At 41.6% G+C, this 17,615-nt stretch overlaps 1 protein-coding gene across 3 annotated transcripts in view; it reads left to right on the forward strand.

Moving 5' to 3' along the window:
- Nucleotides 1-6,728: 6,728 nt before the first annotated feature.
- Nucleotides 6,729-17,615, forward strand: part of SMAD1 (SMAD family member 1) — a 67,765-nt gene continuing 56,878 nt past the window's right edge. The window contains exons 1-2 of one of the 3 annotated variants that reach the window (XM_090036340.1): nt 6,729-6,993; nt 8,607-8,778. The gene's annotated coding sequence lies outside the window, so the exon portion shown is untranslated. Of the gene's footprint in view, nt 6,994-8,606; nt 8,779-10,858; nt 11,107-17,615 lie in introns of those variants that run through there. The other 2 variants (XM_090036337.1, XM_090036338.1) reach the window with 2 other exon arrangements.

The raw sequence follows: 17,615 nt of genomic DNA on the forward strand, positions 1-17,615 counted from the left end.
AGCCAGTTGATGAGTAGGTCACCTGTCATTCTGGCATTTGCCAAACTGTCAGAGCTAAAGGGAAACTTAGAAACATCCTTCAGAAAGCATCTAAGGTATTTTGACTTCCTGATAGGGAACAGCAGGTCTGAGGCCCATCCATGGTATTACCAGGGATCCTGTTTTTCTCTGATTTAAAAAAAATTCTTGATTTTCAGTTACTTTTTTAACTCCAAATCCACATTTTTCATGATTAAAATGAAACACCACTCTATCTATCTTAGTGGTGTTTCATTTAAAATCACAGAAAAATGTGGCTATGGGGTTACTTTTTTTTTTAACTGAAAATTGGGAATTTTTTTAAATTGGAGAAAACAAGGATCCAAACAAAGCACACTTACTCTGTCCTTTGAAACTTTCCCATCTTCTGTTTTTTACTTTTGTTTTACATGCCCTTTGTCACAAAGTCCTTTCAGTAAAGCCTTATTTTGTCAATATGTAGATGTCAGGTGGGGAAAAGTTTCTAAGACCATGAGGAAATCTTTCACTCTGCCATTGATCAACTGCTTTTTATCTACTGACTCTTTCTCTCCATGTCCTTTTTCGTAAGTGAGGTGTCATTTCCTTCCACCTTGTAAACCAACCATCACTTGCCATAAAACTGTGCAATCCAACCCAAGCAGCAAGCTGAAGAGCCTTTTCCTTGATTGTGGGTACAAAAGGTGATGCTTCATCCTTATGCCTTTTCTTCCTTGAACTATATAAAAAGAGCCTTACCTACATGAGGGGGTTTTCTTTCATACTCATGTTGATGACAGATCTTCTCCAGTCCATTTTTGTATTCAGCCAAAAGTTTATCCTTCTGCTGCCCGATTCTGCATATAGCTGACTTGTGCAACTTCCCCTTGACCGAAAATTTGGTTTTATCCCCAGGAAATCACTGAACAGTCTCTGATAACTGCAACTCTTCAAGAGAGATTTCTTGAAATGTTGCCTGTTTTTAACAAATACTAACATATGCTACTGACAACAACTACTACTGTGTGACAACACAAAGAAGCAGGCAGGCATGTTGATGCATTATATTTATGGGTGCACAAATACAGATTTTCTTGGTTGATAACGATAGCCAGTGATTAACCAACCATACCAGCTGATACCAATCCGATAACCAATATTTAGTAATAGTGTAAGGCATTTCAAATTACCAACATAAATAAACCTTGTTTGTTTTGCATTTATAATGCACACACATGCCTCCTGCCTGCTCCAGCCCTTTCTGCCTTATTCCCACATACGTTGCCCCCCACCCACAGCTCCTGCCCACAGCTGCACTCCCTGTGCAGCCTATGCTGCCATTCCAGGTGGGTGAGGCAGACCCTCATGTGGACAGCAGCGTGGGGTGTGTTTGGAGCCCCAAAGCACACTGCTACCTCAGTCCCGGCAGCGCCCCCACAGCTGAGCTCCCACAACCACCAGAGAGAAGCCACTTTTGCAAAGATGCTTGGTGCCCAGCAGAGCAGAATCTCCCTTGTGCAGCATCCTACCCACCTGTACACATCTCAAAATCTCCACAGCAGCCCTGGTACTCAGGCCTCTGCTATGCTTCTGGTAACGGTCCTTTTGTTGCTGAACATGGTGCCCTGTGACCATTCCCCAGTGCCCTCTCCCCTTCCACTGCTTCCTGAGACCTGTAGTCTCTTGTGGGCTCGGGCCAGCAGTGGGGTGCAGGGACCGGAAGATGCTTGCCAGGGGGCTCCAGGCAGGCAGCCATAATTATCCACTACAAAGACCAAAAAAAAGCTGATAACCGATAACGTCATTTCTCCTTTTATCGGTGCCAATCCTATAGCCAACCAATGTATTGGTGCACTCCTACTTATATTGTGTCTGTGCTTCACAAATGTTGGTCTAACATGGTGGCTATGATGCTGTTACTGGATGGATAATACATAGTAGGGAAAACATTCCAAGGATAAATGTTGCTGGTAAGTGGCTGTTATTTTAACAAAGTATTGCTGCAAGTGAGCATTTAGTAGATAACCCTCTGGTGCCCAACTCCCAACTTGTCCTGAAAAAATGAGTAAAATTGGGAACCTAACAGGACAGCTGATAAACTGCACTGCTAAGTCATAAAATCAGCTTCTTGCCAAAATAGATTTACTCCCTAAATGAGAACTGTGGGCAGACTCTTCTGTCCGTGGGAGCCAGTAAAGCTTTACATAGGTAGGGAATCTGCCTGTGTAGCTACCATGGCTGGGCCTTTAGATAGTCCCCATTGCAGAGGTTTTAATATCTTGTCTTTGTGTATGGCCCAGATCCTTGACTGTGATGTAAAGTTCTACATGCAGTAATACAAACAGTGATCTGCTCATACTTCCACTGCATCTGTCTGTTGACAGATGTTTTGATTACATTAAAATGAATTAAAAGACTTGATTTTGTTTGGGTGCAAATATTTCCCAGTAGTGTTTTCAACTCAGGCCCTGCAGCATTATTACTGATGCACAAGGACCAGAAAGGTCCTCATTTATATGGCTTATCCAAATTGAATAAAGGACAAAAAGTAAATTAAGCCTAAATGGGTTAGAGTAAAATAGATTATTAAAATTAATTCATCTTTAATAATTTAAGGTGCTAGAAGTAATGGATAAAGGAACTGGCTTATTTAAAATACAAACTTTAAATCAAGCTGATCCTGGCTGCTTTGCAATGACATTAAAGAGACCATGGTGCTCTTTTTTTTTTTTAGTATGGGAGCTGACCAAGTAACTTAAAATTCCCTCTTCCGCCACCGTTGTGGTATATTTGGTGTACTAATAGTATGCCTACTTACCAAAGAGATGGCTGAAGCTTAGTTAGGAAGTTGCATGCTCTTGTGGCAGAGGTCCAGGGCTAGAAAACTTGACTGTTATTCTTATCTCTGCCACAAACTCCTTTTGTGATTCTGGGAGATTATTTTACAGGCACTGATGAATATTTTTATGTATGTGAGTAAGTAAAATTTATTCCTGTAATTTATAAAGCCTTGGCAGTTCTGTGCCTCTATCTCCCTTGTGTTTTAAAGCTAAGTTAGTATCACACCTAAAGCTTATATACACAGAGAAATTTATAGACTAACTCTATATGGGTATAAGTATCCCCATATAGCTATGCCAGAATATATCTTCATATAAACAAGCCCTTTGCTTTCTACCCCACATTTGGAGCATGTGTTCATACATTTCAGAATTGGAGCATGAGTTTAATAATATTTGTGATGCACTTACACAGTCAATAGAAAAATCCCTATAATTACTTATGCATGCAGACCCTCAAATCAGCTCCAACTCCAGCTTTTGGGCTGATGTGAGCATAACCTTGCAACCTAGATGAAGCTCCTTTGATTCATTAACATAGGATGGCAAGACTCCATTCACACAAGTCTGATTGTATTGATAGGTTTAGTTCAGTGATTCTCAGCCAAGGTGCCACAGCAACCTGGGATGCTTTGAGATCCTTTCAAGCGTACCACCTGGTGCCACAATGTTAGCACTCTCCAGTGTACAAACATGTTTCACAAAATAAACCCACAGATTTCAAATAATACTCTCTTCCTAAAAGCATTCTATCCTGTTGTGGTCTTTGTGAGTTCTTTGCAACACAAGAATTGCTGTAGTGTTTTTCTGTAGTCAAAAAAACCAAACGAAAACTAACATCTGGCATTTTCGAAGGGGTGCCTTGAGCCCTAAAAGGTTGAGAGCCACTGGTGTAATAGGATTATTTGCCTGAATCAGCAATATTTCCCTAAGGAATGCTTAGTTGGGTTGAAGCCCAGAACATCTTACATACATGGGGGGAGGGGTGGGGGCTGAAAAGAACTATATACAACCAGACTAGAATGGCTAAGTACAGATGGTCAAGAAGCCAGAGACAGAATCGATTCAATCTTCATAGGTTAGTCTAAACTGTGTAGGTTAAACCAATAAGCAAGTGAACAGACATTCACTTTTGATTCTGGAAATGAAGCCATATCCTTGCAGTGCCCAAGGCCAGAAGTGGAGGGAGTGCTATAACAGACCTCCTTCCTTGGCTGAAGCAGACAGCTTAAACCCAGACTAGCCTGCCCACCCACTCAGTGGGGGGGAGGGGGGGAACATGATGGGGGTTGTGGGAGAGGTGCAAAGCATCCTGGGATTCTGGGAAACTAAATTAATTGGAGGGGATCTGAGACAAAAATACATAAATTCAATAAACTGATTTAACCTAAACCTGTTAAGTCTGATATTACATCCATCTAGGTTTATCTTAAACCAATTTCAGCCATTCTGAAAGTGATTTATGTATACTGAACTTCTGTTGTGTTACAGATTTGAACCAGTTTCCAATCACTTATACTAGTTTGTGTGTAATTTCCTACTCTCACCTATTTATTGATTAATACTAATTCAAACTGTATGAGTGAACATTGAAAATCATAGTTATTTTCATGGCTTCATAGAGACTGAATACCCTGTACATGGTAGCTATGTGGTACATAGTTGATGCAATTTGGATCACATTGTGTATATTTAAAGCAGACACTGGCCACAGGCTAAGGGTAGCAAGGCAACAACAAGCAATGAGCCAGGCTGCTTTCTGTTCCTGGAATCTGAGGGTAGAGGTCATCTAGGGCCCTGCCACACATTCAAATTAAAGCTGGATAGAAACCAGGGATAGAATTATTTACACACTTTCAAGAACTAACTTTATAGCTGGTTGACTAATTTTATAGCTGCATAGTCAATTTTATGTGTGATAGTTACTTTGCAGGTGTGGCCAGTTTAAATTTATTGTGCAATTCACCAGTTAATTGTGTAGTAAATACTTTGCACTTGTGGGGGTCTTACTTTGCAGGTGTGACTAGTCTACATTTATTGCAGGATTCACCAGTTAATTGTGTGGTAATTACTTTGCACCTGTGGCCTAACTCATTTTGCATGTGGGAGTAGTCTACATTTCATAGAACCATAGAAAAGTAGGAAGAGACCCCAGGAGGTTATCTAGTCCAACTCCCTACTTAAAGCAGGCCCATCTCCACCTAGATCATCCCAGCCAAAGCTTTGTCTAACCAGGTCTTAAAAATCTTCAAGGATGGAGCTTCCACCATCTCTTTGGGTACCCTGTTCCAGCATTTTATTACCCTTCTAGTGAGAAAATTCTTCCAAATATCTAACCTAGACTTCCCTTGCTGCAACTTGAGACCATTGCTCCTTGTTCTGTCATCTGCCACCATTGAGAACAGTTCAATTTAGCTTTATCTTCTTTGTAAGTACTCTTATAGGTAATTGAAGGCTGCTATTAAATCCCCCCTCCCCTCAAATTTTCTGTTATCCAGACTAAATAAGCCTGGTTCCCTCACAAGTCATGTGCCCTAGCCCCCTCACTATTGTGTTGTTCTCTGCTAAACTCCCTAATTGGCTTAGTCCTTTCTGTAGTGGGAGGCACAAAAATGGACACAGTACTCAAGATGTGGCCTCAGCAGTGCTGAATAAAGGGAACAAGGTTCTTTGGGTAAATGTGATATCTTTTATTAGACCAACTACATGGTTGGAAAAATTGTTCTTTACAAGCTTCCAGGCACAAACACCTTTCTTTAGGCATGAATAGAGGGGAAGAATTAGTTCCTCTGAGCTGCTGGCAACACTCCTACTAATGCAGTTAGCCTTTTTCACAAGGGCACACTGCTCATTTACTGCAGGATTCACTGGTTAATTGTGTGTGTTGTTTTTGGTTTTTTTTGGGGGTGGGGTTCAATTTATTGTGCAGTTCACCAGTTAGTTGAATGGTAATTATTTCCTATCTAAGGCCTTCTTACTTGGTATGTATGGCTGGTCTACATTTATTGCAGGATTTAGTTAATTGTGTGATAACCAGCTAACAGTAAGCAGCAGTGTGTGGGGTAATTCTTTTGCAGTTATGGCAAGTTAAAATTTATTGCAGGATTCACCAGTTAATTGTGGGTAATTAGTTTGCACTTGTGGCCTATCTTGCTTTGCCGTATGTGCCAGTCTATATTTCTTGTGGGACCTGCTGGTTAGTTGAACAATAATTACTTTACTAGTACAATTGGTCTACATTTATTGCACAATTCGTGAGTTAATTGTGTGGCAGTGCCTTTGCAGTTGTGGCTCACTTGCTTTGTAGGTGTGGCTGGACTACATTTATGGGGCAATTCATTGAGTTGCTGGTAACCAGTTAATGGTGTGGGAATTGCTTTGCATGTGTGGGCACTCTACATTGATTGTGTGACTTCCTGGTTAACTATGTGGCAATTACTTTGCATGTGTGGCTAGCCTATATTTGTTATGTGATTCAGTGTATTACTAGTTACCCGTGTATTGCTGGCTACCAGTAACCAGTTAATGGTGTGGTCATTACTTTGCATGTGTGGACACTCTACATTAACTGGTTATATATTGAATCGTACAATCAATATGGACTAGCCACCCGTGCAAAGCAATTTCCACGTAGCTAACCAGTGAGTCTCGCAAGAAACGTAGACTGCCCACCCATGCAAAGTAATTCCCATACCATTAACTGGTAACCAGTAATACACTGAATCGCGCACACTATACGGACTAGCCAACCATGCAAAGCGATTCCCGCACAGTTCGCCAGCGCCTCTCACAAGACGTGTGCGGACCGGCTGCGTGTATGGCGCGATCCCCGCGCAACATCCGTAACGTGTGTCCGCCCGGGGCAGCGTCCCGCGGCTGGGAGCAGCGCCCGCCCCCGGCCCGGCCCCGCCCCCGGCAGGGAGGCTCCCTCGCGGCTTTCCTCGGCGGCGGCGGGAGCAGCCCTGCGGCTGTGCGGGCGGCGGGGAAGCTGGCCCGGCCTCCCGGCGGCGGGGGCGGGAGCGGGAGCTGGGAGCGGAGCGCTGAGCCGGCGGCTCCCGCTGCGTGTGCGCTCCCGGCTCCGTGACGCCGCCGCGCGCAGCTAGACCCGGGCGCGGAGGAGGCAGCAGCAGCGAGGGGCGCCTCGGCTCCGGCTCCGGTAAGCGCGGGGCGTGCGCTGCTGGGCGGGCGGGGGAGCGCGGGTGCACTTTGCCTGACCGCTTCGCGTCCTGCTCCTTCCCGGCCATGCCGGGATGCCTCTGTGAGAGCCCGCCGCCGCTCCGGGTTTCCGCCGAGCTGCCTTTGTTGGGAGGAGGCCGGGAGCTGCCTCTCCTCCTTTGGACGCCTCGCCTCTTGCCCTGGCCCCATTGTGGGGAAGTTGCAGGAGTTGTGGGCAGCGCCACTGCCCTCCTTTTGTTTTGATTTAGGGGGAAAACCTTTTTCTCCGCTTCTTTCCCCTCAGCTTGGCCCGCCGAGGCGGGGGGGGGGGGGGGTTGTTTCTTGCTTTTTTTCTTTCCTCCTTCTCTTTCCTCCCCCCTCCACAAGGAATCTGTGCTTTGAGGTCAAGGGGAGTTCACTCACAAAATGCTTCTCCTTCAGCAGGGCTGGATGCAGAGGGGTTTTCTCTCCTCCCTGAGATCTTTTTTTTTCTTCTCTGCCTTTGATTTGCTGGTGCTTCAGAAGATGATGAGACTTGCCAGCCCTTCATCTTCTCTCCCTGCCTCACCCTCAGGCTTTTATTCAAGTTTGTGGGCATGCAAGCGGTCAGCCTTGCACTCTTGCCAGCACAAATCCTGCTGGATTTTGCCATGTGCGAGATGGGGGGGTGGGAGGCAATGGGAGGCTAGGGTTCAGTCAGGACTGCTCTATTCCTCCCTTTGATACTAGTTTTATCATCTGGAGGCAGTGTGTGGATTGGCTTTTGTAGCTTGCTTGATACTATACATGAGTATTTTTTGCTTAGCTGTAGGCAGAGACTTTATTTATCTGGGGGGAGGCAGGGGAGAATAGATGCTGTGCCTGAGAACGGGTGCGACTTGGGGGAACGCTTGAGTGTCATGGCTCTTAATTTTCAGTTTCCCCATCCCCCTTTTTCTTTCCCCTGCTCCCCCACCTTTATCAACTAGAACAATAACAAATAGAAAAGAGCACTGCTCAACTTTACTCCTAGCCATGTGGTTAGTTTACTGGAGGATAATTCAGGGGATGTGGCATCTTTAGAAAACTGCATTTTTAAAGAGGCTGTGCTTCAAGCAGGTCGTGGCTTAAAATCTGGCAGCTCTGTCTTCCTTGATTTGCTCCTTCCCTGGGTGTAAAACCTAGCTGGGTTGTGGGACTTCTGAATATCATACAGCGTAGGGCTCAGAACAAGCTCACCAAGCTGCAGAGGCTACTTTTTTTTTTTTCCTTCTGTACCTGTGCCTCTGATTGTGGTAGTTTTTCATGTGGCCAAGTGCCTGCACCTCACTGTGTCAATGAATGAGAATCGTGTGAAGGAACTTGCTGTGTTACAATTGATTTTAGTCTAGTCTATAGTGCATTAAATTTATGGGAGGTTTGCTTCCAGTTAAAACTGACAGCATAAAAACCCATCTGAGCTGGAGATCTGTGTAGGGCAGTCGGTATAAGATTCTCCATGCACATTGGCATAATAAATATTGTGTACTTGTTTTTTATTTTTTTTTCTTGACTCCTACAGTAATTGATTTCAGGCTTTCTTTATGCTAAATTAAACTTAACCTGTTTATTGGATATTCTTGTGACGAATTGCAGGATTAGAGCCTGAACACCATCTTGCACTGTAACTAGGGGTTTGAGAGGGACTTCTCAGGACTTGAGTGATCTGGGAGCCTTCTACTGCCTCCAGAGAGGATCAGTTTGAGGAAGCTCAGGTTTCCCTAAACAGATTTGTCCTTGCTTTAGTTTTCACCCTTTCCTCCACTAGGTATGTAATCAAATACATTTTTCCCCCTCTCTCTTCTCCCTCTCTTCTTGCCATTTTTATGTACCCTTGAAGATCTGATGATCTCATGTATTTAAGAAAACTGACTGGATAAACTGAAGGTTGAGGTTCCCTAGTTTCTGTGTTAATATTTGACAGTTAATATTAATACAGAAAGCTGATAAATTACTAGTATTTGCATTCAAATTACGTAATCAAGGCATAGTGAATAACATAATGAGGTATATCAAGGTTGCTAAAACTGATGTTGCTTCTGTTATTAACTACTAGTTTTTTATTATTTTTGTACTAAAATCTGAGTCAATAGGTGCATGTTAAAAACAAATGTAGAACTCAAAATTTAAAAAAAGCTAAAAACATTAGTCATATTTAACATGGAGTAGGCGGGTCTGTGAAGTCCAAGTTGTGTGCATATATAAAAGCTCTCACTTGTGTAGCCTTACAAGGCTAATGGAGGCATCATCTAGGCTTTATAAATAATGTAAGTTGTGTATAATGTGGAGTCCCCTGAGACTGCAGAGAGAGCATCATTACCAGCCTTTTCAACCTGCTGGAGATCTTAAATTGATTTACAGCACTGTACTGGTGCAAAATGATACATCAGGATGACATGGGGTCAACCTGTAAAAGTCTATGATGTGAGCCTATTAGTTCAGTCATCATAATTAAACCATATTATGAGGGCAGCAAAGCAAGCGTCTGTGGCATAGTCCATTATGCTTCAAATATGGGTGGTGCAGTAGTTAAAGAAAGCAACGTATGTACAGTTTGCAAGCTGTGAAGAGGATTTGAAACTGGGACTTACAGCCTGAAGAAGAGAAATGTGTGAATATGCGCAGCTTGATTGTTGACCTCTTTCTGCAGTGGTTATTAGCTGAAATAATAGAATTGTATAAACAGCATGTCTTTTGTGGGGGAATTTTAACTAAATTGATCATTTTTTTTTTTTTCAGGTCAGAAAATGAATAATACAAGTCTTTTCAGACTGGCTACATAGTCTAACAACAAAGTGAAGAAAGCAGGCAAACATATCATTAATCTTTTTTTCTCCTGCATACTAGTGATCTTTCTTCTAATAAGAGGACTAACCAGAGGTGTTCAGCTGCTTTGTAGAACTGAGCTGGACAATCTGTGGTATCTTGGTCAAATTTTGAATAGGGGTGCACTGATAGAGAATTTTTGGGCCAATACCAATGGCTGATTTTTAATCTGTGCTTGGGGACATGGCTGCAGGTACCCCCTTTGCACAGCCTGGCCTAGCCCCCCCCCCGTCAGGAAGAGCCCAGCACCACCCCAGTCCCACCTCTCAGTGGCAGCTTGCCTTTGTCCTGTGTGCAGATCCAGGGGCATGCCCCCCCAGTGCCCTCAGGGGGTGTACAGCAGCAGAAGCCACTGCCACCCCCCCCCCATGTTCTCTGGACAAGCTGCTCGTGGCTCTGTCCCCCACTGCAGCGCTTGCCCCAGCCCCACTCCCTGCCTCATTCTGGGGGCCACAATCTTTCCTTCCCTCTGCATACCCCTTCCCTTGCAACATATTTACCAGCTGGACCTGGCTGCTTTCCACACTGCTGAGCTAGGTTCCTGGCGTCCTGCATACTGTGTTGCTGCTGCGTGTGCTCGAGGCATTTTATTGGCCACATTGGCCCAAAAAAGCTGATTGCTGATGCAGTTTATTTTCCTTATTGGTGCTGATCTGGTATGGGACCAATGTATCAGTGCACCTCTAATTTTGAACTATATGACCAGACCTATTTTGGAACAGACAGTAATTTTGAATACTACTTGGCATAGGTCACTGTACTTTTCTTAGTCGAGGCAACTGTGGTTTAAGATGCATATTTCTGCTCTAAATAGTTTAGAAACTAGCATGCCACAGATAATGGGATAACGTAACTGTATGCTAAACATCTGAAATCTTCTTGCTATTTGTTCAGATAGTAAAATCATCTTGAGGCATGGTAAATCCAGCTGCCACTTGTCTTGTACCCTTCCCAAATTGCCAGTGTGTTTGTGTGTGTGTGTGTGTGTACACACACGCACGCACATTTCTTTTTTTTTTTTTTTTTTTAAAGGCAGCAAACTTTAAAAGTGTTGCTGTCTGGTTTGACTGGTGTGAAATTTCCATGTATCGTTTATGGTCTCTAATTGGGAAGTAAAAATCTCTTGTCTAGCTAAAGCTCTCACTCTGATAAGGAGGTTTGCTATGAATTTTCATGAGTTTAAGTGGTTAGGTAGAGCACTAAGAAATGCTCCTGTTTAGAATCACCAATTATGCAAGTTCAGTTGGATCAGAACAAGATGCCCTTTTAGGTGAGTTGTTTTCTTGGCTAAATGATGTAAAGGATTTAACTCATTTTTAGGTGAAGCTCCTTGTCCAATTTTTACAGCAAAATCCACAAGGAAGTCTTGTGCTGTGGTTAAAAAACATAACAACCCCCCCCCCACACACAGATTAGCAAAGTAACTTTATGGAAAGGAGAGCTTTAGAACCTATGAAAATTGACTTTAGGTCACATGTTGTCTTGTGGTTAAAATGTGATTCTTCTGATGCTTCATTTTTGGTTGTTTTTTTGATGACAACTTGTTAAGTTCCATAGCAGAAGTCAGTTTATTTCGATGACACAAACCTATCTAAATTCTTCCATCTGTAGGGCTGTTCTGAATGTGAATACAAGTAGCCTTTCCTCCATCTCTTACTCCATGTGTGAAGACACCTGATTTAAAGGTTTAATCAAGAAAGTGTCTTTTATTGAGAAATTAATATTTTAAGGATTGTCAAATACAAACATGACTGCTCTAATTGAATTGCTGTAGTTATAGAAATACACCTTCCCCCCTCCCCCCCCCTTCTTTCTTCAACAGGTTGGGTGCAGATTGAGGAATATAAAGCTGATTTATTCAGGAATAGTTTTCTCCTCATTGGAAGGTTAGCTTTGATATTTATATTGATAGAGCTGTCGCTGTACAAGGGTTTGTATCAGGATAACCATGTCCATAAATGAATAAGAATCCTATCTGATGAAGAAGTTTATCTCTAACTAAATACTCTTGGGTAAGAAATATTGGAGTCAAGGAGGGACAAAGGTGGATTATGTTTGTTTGTTTTGTTTTTTCTTTTAATTGCTAGTTGCTGGTCACAAAGATCTGCAATCTTAGCTGAGAATAAGTGTTCTTTTGCATAAGGGAAGCTGCCTTTCTTGAAGGAAAAAGCACAAAACTTCATAAAATAAACAAGCTGATTCCAAGGAACACAACAGTGTTCTAGTAAAGAGTCCAGATCTACAAAATCTGAATGACTACAATATCTTGCACATATCTTTTGGCTGTTCATACGCTCTGGAGCTGAAGTGGATCAAAGGAATATGATGTAGTGTAGTTTTTTTAGTTTATTTGAGAATAATGCTCTGTATTTAGAACGTTGAATTAAACATCTGCCAATTAAATATTTCTTTTGTTCTTAGGATTTTTTAGTATTAGCTTCTTCAACATTGAAGAATCACATCTGTATTTGGTTTTCTGTTGAAATTGCACTGTAGTACCAAGGTCACATGTACTATCCCAGTGCTTCCCTGTTGTAACATTTTGTGTGCCACAGTGGGTATGTTAAGTTGTTGCTTGGTGGTCAAGATGCTACTTGGTGGTAAGTGTGTGTATAGTATATTGCTTGCAGTTCTTTTGTAGATTTTGGGGAGTTGAGTATAAAAATGAGATTTGATTTCCTTTTCAACTATTAGACTTTCTTTTAAAGAAGCACTTTATTCCTCTCATCTACATGGGTAATTTAATCCATGTAACTATCCTGGATATTACATTTGTCATAGCTGTGCCTGAATAATTTCTTCATATGAGTACACTATACTGAAATTAGAGAGACTTTGAATCTGCTGTCATGCCCCTCATCATGAGGGAGCTCTACTGGAATACCTGTGTCCTTCAGTTTCTCCCATGTATGTGAGGCCTAATCAAGGAGGGGAACAAATTATTTTTAAGCATGTCTTTTATGTTCAGACACTGTTCAAAGTAGTATTATCCAAAAGCAAGTATTACTTTTGACTTGGCCCATAAGCAGATCATTAATGTGGTTTCACTGGTGATTTCTAAAAACATTATTTCATATTTCTCTGCTTAGTAAAAAGGATTTTTTTCCAACATGGCAACAGATGAGACTGTCTAAATATGTAAGTATAGACAGTCACAATTAAAGCACTTAATGCTCTTCAGAAATATTTAACTCGCAAACTTTTGTCATTTAAATCAACCACATCAAAGTGATATATGGAATATCAACACAATATTGTATAACTTGGGAATTGGGTATCCATTTTAAAATACTTACTGTGTAAATATGATTGTAGGAAGAGCCTTAATTGTGGGTGGGTGGGTTGTTTGTTGTTTGTTTTGGTGGGCTTTTGGGGTTTGTCTGGGTTTTGTTGTTGTTTTTTCTTCATAACTCAGTGGTGTAAAAATCACTTGTACTTAATAGCTTCAAACTGAAAGACACTAACAAGGGTTTGCACCCTTAGGTATAGGGAAAGTGCAAGCATAGCATTCAAACTTTCTCCTTTCTCTTATCTATTCAAAAAACCAAAACAAAATTTGAATTTCAGCATTTACAGCCAGATATTTAGGCTTAATCTAAGCCCAGAAAATGACTTGATGTCACTAGTATCTGTGTAGAAACTACTTAAACTAATGCAAAAGGTCCTGTGTAAATGCATGGCACTTCTTAAACCAGGTTTATATTAATCTAACTTGCACCTATACAATTTACAGGATGTGCACTGATTTTAAATAAATTGTGTTTGTTTTTTTTTTTAAATAACTTGAATTACATCAGTGCCACACATGCCTGATGATCCCATGAAGAAAATCGTTGGGCCTGTTGCAGCCGTCTAAATTACAGGAGAAATATTGTAGATGGACTGGGGAGGGAGAGCTTGACCAGGTCCATAGCTCTAGTGAATAAATATAGTGTATAATTCAAGATGTCATGTTGTGTGTGTAGAAATAAGATGAACATGATAGCTCAGGCTTGTTAAAAGAAATTATTTGTATAAAAAGTATTTGAGGTATTAATGATTGCAGTGACTAGCATTCTAAATAGGTAGCATGTGGGAAAAATGTAAAAATGACTGTTTAAACTTAGCCACCTCTGGTTACAGGCTGAGTTTCTCACACTTGTGCATGCACACCCAAATGCTGAAAATAGTCTCTGCAATGTTTATTGTTTAAAATTAAATAGAGGGAATTGTATGGATCAAATTGGATCGCAGGTAACACAGAATGAAAGTACTGAAATGGAGTAGTTTTGATATCAGTTAATCAAACTAAAATAATAAAGGATATATTTTGCTATTTTTATAACAGAGTTTATGTAATTGTGTTTAAAGGTGAAGTCCTGAAGAATTCCATTGTAACAAGCTAATTAGGACTCATAGAGATGGTATCGCTCTCATAAATAGCTAGCTTCTATGTAAAAGGGTTTGGAGGAGGGAACATACTGTTGGGTCATAGTCATGTGTTAATGGGCTGCATATTTATTTTTATTTTACCTATACATTTCACTGATGCTTGTGATGATGAGTTTCATTGCAGTTTGAGGCAGAATAATTAAAATGAGCTTCCTGCCTTTCATTCGCTGTATTACCAAAGGGACTTATCCTGGTGATTTGATTAATAAATAAACTATGATTTGCAACTTACTTCATTCCCTAAATAAAGGGGGAAAGGACCTCATTAATCTCTAAAGATCATCTAACCAAAAAATATCAAATCTCTTATTCTTTTAGTTTACGTATGTGGTAGTTTTCTGTAAGCTTGTTTGCATGCCTGCGTTGTCACTGGTTTCCCAATGTAGGTGAATAAAGTTTGAGGAACAGTTAGCTGCTCTTTTTTTGTCAGTGAGTCTCCTGTGCTCCTTGCTATTGACCATCCCCATCATACCAAAGAATCGCAGAACAAAGTGCCTTGGTATGTTTCTTTAGAAACAAAAGTGGTTGGCAAAAGCTTTTCATGACCATTCTTCGTCATTTGTTCTTTTAACTTTGCCGAGCTGCCTCTATGAGAGAGAAAGCTGGTTGTTTGGTAGACCATTAACACCTAAGGAACATGAATTATGGTTTCGCCATTCTCTTTCAGTTTGAATGGAGAATTTTTACTTATTGTGTTCTGAAGCCTTGTGTGGAAGGAAGGTTAGATTCTTAGGTAAAGAACTTTTTCTTTAGGTCGTGGTTATTATGATGCCACCTCTATTGTTCTTAACTTTCTCTGGGCAAAATAGCAACATTATGTCTGTACTGGCACATGGGCATAAACAAAACTAACAGAAAACACCTTACCAGAACAAGACCTGACACTGCACGGCTTTCTCCCTGGGGCAGAATAAGGGAACAAACAACATGTGATGGGTGTGCCTTGCTTAAGGTGCTCAGATAAGATTATGGAAAGTGCCTTTAAAATAAGATGCCTTATAGAACTAGAGTAGAATAGAATTACATTGTCCTTCGTTGGTTCACAAATCAGTGGGAAAAGCTCAGGAACAAGAGCGTTTCCTCCCAGAGCCACTGTAAAGCAAGGAGGCGCATAACACATGGTGAATGATTTAATGGGATGAAGCTGTAGAAAGCTGCTCAAGCAGTAAAGAGATGGGATGAGGTCAGAAGCCAGTTCGGACTCTCTCTATGTTAAAATTAGTCTTACGTATTTTGAAGCTTTTAAAGAAGTTGTGGATGGCCTGGGTGTGGGGTCTTTTGTTTTTGTTTCCTTTTGCTATGTTTTCTCTTTCCACTTTTTGGAAAGAGGAGTAATGTGAAGGGCTAAATTATTTTTAATTCAGGTTACCATATTTCCAGTTTCAAAAAACAGGACACCTGTTGGGGGGGGGGCAGTGATATGCCTGTGTCCTGTCCCCAGACCAAGTCCCCATGCCGCTTTTGTGCCTGCTGATACTTCTCACTCCCAACCTGCAGCCCCCTACCCTGCCCCCACCTGCTGGTGCCCCTCACTCCTGACCTGCAGCCCTCTACCCCACCCCCACTCCCTTTCCCTGTTGGAGGGCAGGCACTTCCACCAGTGCCTCCTTGCACACTCACACATGCACCACCCCCCAGCAGTCTCCATGCCCTGGCTCTCCACCCCTGCCTCCCATAAACTAGCTGCCAGCATGCATGCAGATACACATGATGCCTCTGCCCCCAATCACACTCCCTCATTTCTCCCATCCCAAGCAGCTCCTTGCTGGGGCAACCCAGGAAGTGCTGGAGAAAACTTCAGTGCTGAGCAGAGCAGAATCCCGGCCATTTGTTGATATTTTTAAAAAACTGCCCAGATGAAGAGAACATGTCTGGGAAAACCTGGACACATGCTCGCCCTATTTAAATGGTATTTTATGACCTGATCAAACCAGGAAACACCTATGATGATTTTCCTCATTTTCATGGTTACTCAAAATCCTGTTCATGTGAGAATTTCAGCCAAATATTCCAGAACTCTTAAATGATTAGCAGTGCTAAATCCCTGATTGTGTGTGAAGATGCTGTTCCTTTAAGGCAGCAGTTCCCAAACTCTGACAGATTGTGCACCACCAATTTAAAATGATACAACCTTAAGTACCACCAGCAAATTTTTGCCATGTAAAGTAATTATAATAAATCTGTTAACGCGTACCACTGGTGGTATGCATACCACAGATTGGGAACCGCTGCTTTAAGGTCGTCAGAATCTGTTGTGAAATGCACCTGAAGTTTTTGTATCTGATAACACACAGTCTCTTATTGTCTGTTTTCTTGGGCTTGTCCATACTGGGAGTTATTCCAGTATGCTTATTCCTGATTCATTCCTTAGATAGGTGATCTTATTTTGGAATACATGTCCATATAGAAATCAATCAAGAACAGCATTTCAGCTTTTAGAACTTCACACTTCTTGACTAAGTTGCATTCTTACTGTAAACAAGCCCTTGTACTAAGTGGAAGAAATGTCCATAATTTCTGTATGCAGAGGAGTTTTCTCATTAGATTCAGTACCAACTTAAGGTTTTGGGTGGAAATATTTTTTGGGGTAGGGAAGTAACAGCAAGCTAAATCTATTGCAAGTAACTTAAGTCATTCAGATTTATGTGAGCTGAAGATCTGGCCAGAAAGGTAAATGTAGATTTTGAAATTGCTGGGCTGATACGTTTTTAACTTAATTACATTTAAATAAACTCGAGCTAAAAATGTTACACCTATAAACAGGCTTAGAATCAGTTTTGGCTAATCGGTTTTGGTTAGTAAAAGCCCTGTCTAAATGGAGGAAATTTTCTAACTCTTACTGTAAAAAAATAAAAAGAAGTGCTTGACCACTACTGGCTTTCTTATGAACACCTCTTACAAAGATTTAAAAAAAAAATACTGTCATTGTATGCACTTACACCATTGCAACAGAGTCTAGAGGACTTAACTCTTCAGTAAAAGTACTTGAGGTCTCCAGCTCACTTGCAGCAGTGCTTCTGGTTTTCTGAAGCCAACCCAACAGCTGAAAAAGAACTCGTTTGTCAAAGCAACCTTGCAAAAACATATTGTAGACCGGGGTAGGCAATTATTGGCCAGGGCACTTACTGAGTTTTGGCAAGGCATCAAGGTCCTCATGATGGGCAGCCAGGGGCAGATAAATATTAATTTTCTAAATTTTTTAGGGGCCCTGCGGACAGTATAGAATGGCCTGGCAGGCCACATTTTGCCCATCCGTGTTGTAGCTCTATTAGACTAGATTTTGCACGGAACCCCCCCCATTCCTCCAATGTGATTTTGCTACTGAACTAAGTAGTTTATACAAGGCTC

The sequence above is a fragment of the Crocodylus siamensis genome, chromosome 2, assembly GCF_052110815.1.
Source record: "Crocodylus siamensis isolate JL-2025a chromosome 2, ASM5211081v1, whole genome shotgun sequence".
Lineage (NCBI taxonomy): Eukaryota > Metazoa > Chordata > Crocodylia > Crocodylidae > Crocodylus > Crocodylus siamensis.